The sequence below is a fragment of the Crassostrea angulata genome, chromosome 10 (assembly GCF_025612915.1).
Source record: "Crassostrea angulata isolate pt1a10 chromosome 10, ASM2561291v2, whole genome shotgun sequence".
Taxonomy (NCBI): Eukaryota; Metazoa; Mollusca; class Bivalvia; order Ostreida; family Ostreidae; genus Magallana; species Magallana angulata.
This window is the reverse complement of record NC_069120.1, coordinates 37,981,065-37,987,057: the sequence shown is the minus strand read 5'-3', so window position 1 is coordinate 37,987,057 and position 5,993 is coordinate 37,981,065. Positions and strand designations below refer to the sequence as shown.

General features: G+C 32.9%; 1 long non-coding RNA gene across 1 annotated transcript; it reads left to right on the top strand.

The window, feature by feature from the left end:
• Positions 1–4,213: 4,213 nt before the first annotated feature.
• Positions 4,214–5,624, top strand: LOC128165613 (uncharacterized). Its single transcript, XR_008241070.1, has 3 exons — positions 4,214–4,560; positions 4,742–4,861; positions 5,279–5,624. It is a non-coding gene; the product is annotated as an uncharacterized LOC128165613 (long non-coding RNA).
• The last annotated feature ends 369 nt before the right edge of the window (positions 5,625–5,993 follow it).

The following is a 5,993-nucleotide window of genomic DNA, read 5'->3' as shown; positions in this document are numbered from 1 at the left end:
ATATATATATATATCATTAAATGTTGCAAATTCATCCACTAATGCAATTGAAAATGTGTACCATTAGTGGTCAAGGTAGTAGTTATTTCACATTCTTTTTCCATATCATTAGAGGTTATAGTTTTTGACAGCCAAGATATGAATCTGAAATTATATCATTAGCGGACGGTTAGGTTGTTCGTTATTGATATAATTATATCATTAGTGGTCAACATCCTGACCACTAATGCAACATTATATCATTAGTGGACGGTGTATCATTAGAGGTTGCTACAATGCTTACTTTTGTTTACGTCCGAACTTACGCCTACCTATGAGTGGACGTAAAATTTTGGCTTAACTTTAATCGGACGTAACGATGCGCTCTTTAATGAAACGCAAAAAAATTTAACTAATTTCGTAATTACACCGGCGCAGCGCTAAGTTTGGACGTACGACCCTTTATGAAATGAGTCCCACTGACTAAACCTCAAAACCCGACTAAGTTGCGTTTAACAAAAAGGTGGAAACTTAGTCGGAACTAAATTTGGGTTTAAATATACGCCTGCTAATGGGTAGGCATAAGTCCTTCGTCTGTGCACAAAAATGGCGAGTGTTTTGTTTCTAAGGCAAAATAAACAGTTAACTTTAATTTTTGGTTTGTTTTATGTGTTATTAAGGAAAACGTTAGCATTTTTGAAATATTTGTACATGTACATTTAACTTAAAAATACGTATTGTTTGGTTCCTATTTCTAAATAAATTAAGATTAAATCCATTTGATAAATAATGGGCTTACATGTACCTTATTAAAGTATGTAATAAACATTATAACTCGTTAATGAATTTTACGAAAAGTATGAAGAATTAAAGATGGGTATACCCCGATAAATGATATAAACACAATACTGTCTAGTAATTAAAAAGATGCTATAATTCTTAATTAAACATGTATTCCCCAACAAGATAGATGTATATAAGTACGAATATAAGTACGAATAGATTATTGATTTTTAAATCAATACTAAGTAAGCATAGACTAGAATTAAATGTTTCTAATCAAATTTGAACCTATGAAACGAAACTGATTTCAAAATATTGAGAATACTCTTTTGAATAGGAGCAACTCAAAACGTTTACAGTTGTAATTTGTCCTTGTGTGTGGTTGTTTGTTCTTAACCTATATTACTTACAACTTAACAACACGTATGCATTCTCTTTTTTTTTTACTCCTAGTATCTTTACAAAACCGTATGAAAGCTACATGTATTTTGAATGTTTACTCGCATTTAGATACATGTACAATCAATTTTTGTTTCTTAAAATATTACTTAAAATATGTTTTAGATGCGTGCAGAGTGTGCATCAATTTAAGAGCTATTGACAAGGCTCTTGAAGATACTTAAATTTCACATGAACACTTTGAATTTTCGGAAATCAAATTCAATAATCTTATTAATTCTAGGTTGAAGTGATCAATTGCGTCCATATTTAACATCGATCGTTATGCTTTTAAAATAGGTTTACATGTACTATCAATGATCTTCGTGAATATGCATATGCGTTGTTTATTTGTACTCATTTAACTGAATTGATCTTTAATTAATTGAATTCGATATAGTTTTGTTTCATCATATTTAAGATGTTACAGTATATATATAAAGGGATGGGTTTTTTTTTATTTCGAAGTTGTCGACTTGCAATAAAAAAGCGTTGTTTTAGCAGTTTTACAACAGTGTGCATTATTTACAAATTTAGCTAGCGTGCATTTGTCATACTTATTTTAATCAAGATAATGTATACAGGGTTATTTTCGTCTCGTGTAATTTTTGCCCTTCTACACTTGCAAACAGTTTCGCTCTGTCACGAATTCGCCCAGGCACAGTTGTTATTTAAGTTACTTAATATTAGGCAGTAAAAATCAACAAGTCTTAAATTTGCCTGCTGACAACGAGGGTTAAATGATTGAAAATATAACGGGCGAATAATTCCTGTATATGATATATATTACTTTCAACCACCCCCATCCCCGAAAAACAAAACAAAACAATCAATCGATTAAACCAAAAACAGGAAAGGGAGTTGGGGAGACCCCGGCCACAAATGTTGATAATTTCTGTCTTGTTAATTGTTGACAATATCTTTCAAAACTATTATCATTTGAATCGCAGAAAATCAAGAATCGTTTCCATGCCATTGTCTCAATTATTTCAATATTGGAACGGAGGATGGAACTTTTCTTCCTTCTGTAGACATGGACAAGGTTCATGTAATGTTAGTTATACACTAGATATTTTCGATTTCAGTTGGTTGCTGTTTATAACACATGGTCATATTATTTTCTATAAATAATATAGTTATATGGTAAAAAGGAATCAAGCCTTATCCCAGCATCTGAAAGTGTCTAAATATATCTATATGAAGCATACTTATCATTCTGCAGATGTATGCGGACATATCTACTGTACCCTTTTGTTCTTCTAAAATTTCATTATGTTAAGAAGTCTAAAGGCATTTTGTTCTACTTTCATAAATATACACTGTTATGAACGACTTGCAATGTGCACAGTGGTATAGAATAACGTTCGTACTTTTGGGGACATGTACTATATATATAAATTGGAAAATTGATCCACCACAAATAATCATAGCCTCAAAGCAAAACAAAATACGATATGCGCATGCTTAGTACTCAGCGGAAATGTCTAAGTTCTTGGACATTTAAACCCTAACTTACGCCTCTTTCAGAAACGCAACTTAAAACCGACTAAATTTTGGCGTAACTTTGTTAGTCGGACTAATTTAGGCCCAAATAAAGGCCTTTTTGAGAAACGGGCCCCTGGTCTACAAAAAAGATCCGTAACGGTTATTAGTTGTTAGAAAACATGTGAAAACATCAGAACCAAATGGCATGAATTCCATCTACGTTCATTGATAGGTCTTAGAATATTAACAAATGCTAGTACTTTTTACATATATAGTCATCTACATCCAGTTTGATAATTATTACTTCGCTTGCTATGGTACAACAGCCATTGTTCGAGTTTCCGTCTTGATGACAACGCACTAGAAACGCCGTGGGAGCGCGGAATAAACGCAGAAGAAACGTTGCGATGAACGCAGCAACAGCTCTTTGGGGTCGCTGTGTGAATGCAGCCAAATGAAAAACAACTTGTTCAAACGCTGTGGATGCGCAGTGAGAGCGCGATAAAGACGCAGTGAGATCCCAAAGGACTCCGTGAGGTCTCCGTGCAAGCGCAATTGACTTATCACTGAGTCTACAATGCGATTAGCTGCGTTCCTTGAGCGCACCGACGGAGCTCTCCTGGCGCTGTTGGAGATCTTACTACGCTTCTACGGCGCGTTTATCAGAACGCAGAGCCACGGCCCGTACTTTGTGCATGTTGAAAGTGCGCGCCGTCGCATGGCATTCTAAAATGTTCAAGGCGATCCCACCGAGACGGACGAAGATGTCGTTGCGTTGTTACGGCGCTGTAGGAGACTCTAGTGCGTTTACCTTGGCGTTTTACGCTATTTAAGGATGCAGCAGGATCGCCGTGAGGACGCAGCCCCGGTGTTACAGGCGTTAAAAACGGGAATGACGCTGACCCTCAGCTTCTTTAACTTATATACACATGGAAGAGTCCACTGGAAGTAATGTTGGAAGGGTTATTCTATTCATATTTACACTTGCAAATGTTTTCCCTTATATAACACTGTTTGCGCAATCCGCTGTTATTTCTGCATAACATCATTATGGGTCAAGAGGTCAAAGTAGCGCATTAATAATCTAGGTCACTACATTTTCTATGTGCCAACCGACTTGTGCTGAAACATACCTATTAGATATCGTAATGAAAACATAATTTAGGCATAAAAAAATAAACGTATCTGTATTTTGTTATCCGAAGTTTAAAAAATTTATTTATTCATTTTCTAAAAAATATAACATTAATTGCGCGGGATAAATGATTCTGGTAAGATAGGCCTGTAAACAGAATAATGTTTATGGATCGACATCGAAACGAGGTGTTCTTGATAATTACAATCGCAATTTGTCACAGGAGTTAATTCAGTTAATGAAGATGGGGGAATAAGATGGCGCAAATGCCCATTCGGGTTGGTCGAGAAACACAATTTTGAATTTATTATTTTCCAATTAAATCTATTCAAATATATTATAACACGAGTTTGCCAAAAACACAATTTCTAACTATATTCAGTTTTTAATATATTTAAGGTGGAAGGCTACATCGTCACAACATGTCTGACTTCCGTTCGAAACGCCATTGTGTTCCGGATTGATAACATTATGTCGTGGTACAAAATAGCTATACACCGTTTAATTGAACTCTTCTAACTAAGGAGATAAGATAGGAAATCACCAAAACGCTTAGAAAATATGTCAATTTTCTTCCTGTTGAAAGCTTTTAACTAACATTGATTATCAGCTGTTTTGTACGGAAAACGTGGAATCTAAATAATATACAGTTTCCCTGCTCTGCTGCTATATTGGCAATACATTTTTGGCATGTCATCTGCAACAGACGATCATACATATGTGACGGATTATCGATATAGGTAAGCAGATGTCAAATTTTCATTTGAACTATATATGTATGATGAATATAAAACGAAAGTACCGTAGTACGATCTCTTGAATTGATTCTAACTTTCCAAATTAAAAAAAAACATTTGCAGTAAAAGACTTTCATTGAAACTTTGACATTAAACTAATGTATTTTGATTAACATAAATACAGCTAGGTAGCAATAGCAGTGGAAGCCCGGATTTGCAAGCCAAATGAGGGAAAGACAGAAGTCTGAAAAGGAGCATGTTTTTCATTTCCACACATGCATGTGTATCACTATGGACATCTAATGTATGTATTAATATGCGTATGGTTGTTGTTTATAATTGCTATTGTATATAAAAAAGTAAAAGGCAATTTATAATATAATTAACTACTTATATTTTGTTTTAAAGAGTTAAATATATATAATGCATTCATCAAAAGTATAATTTTTCAGCTTCAAACATTATCAGAAGCACTACTAATCTTATATCTACATATTTAGCATAGACTTGTTCCTCTTTTTAATTTTTCTTCGTGATTTTTATTAATTAAAAAATTGATCCCAAGATATTTGAGACCATGTAAAATAAAGAAAGACAACTCTTAAACAGGATCTTTCATACCAAGATTTTTGCAATAATTAAGTATTTCCTTTAATTTTTCAATTTCATTCAATTTCTTTTCTTCATCCCATTGACCGACGAATATTATTTATATTTTCAGGCTTTTGTGGGATTTTGTCCAGCAGTTTGCCTTAAAAGAATTTTTTTATATTTTAGTTTCATATTTATGTGGATTCCAATAAAAATCATAAAAACTTTATTCATGATTTTTTTTGTTTTTCATTTCTAAACTTAATAACATTTCACTTTCATAAGAATTTTAAAACAGAAATGTTTAAAATTTTGATAAATAAGGGGTTATCTGGAACCAGACTGATATTTTAAAAATTCTCTAGAAAATAGTGTATTGTATTTTGAGGTCTATTATTGTTGAATACTGTGCCTAGTATTGGTAACAAATGCATGCAACAAAAATCTCCTACACTTATTTGGTGTAGAGATCCACCTTAACAAAAAATAAGAAAAAAAAATTTGCCTGAAATTTTGTAAAGTGGGTCATCTCTCCACGTTTTTGTTGATTGAAATCGGTTTGTTTTCCATTAGACCTTAATTAGACTATGAGAAAAATATGGAGCCCAGACCCACTCTATAAAAGAAAATGCCTTAATGTTCTAAAAAATGACATCATTTGCAGGTTTTGATACGTATACGCCTGTCTGAGTCAACATATTCCAAGTATTGAACATATTTATATGTTTAAAATCAATGATATGTTAAATATATATTGTATTAAATGATTTTTTTTAAAATATAAGATTTATTTGATATTTTAATTTTTGAGTAATTTTTCAGAGAATATGTTGTTGATATTCTGG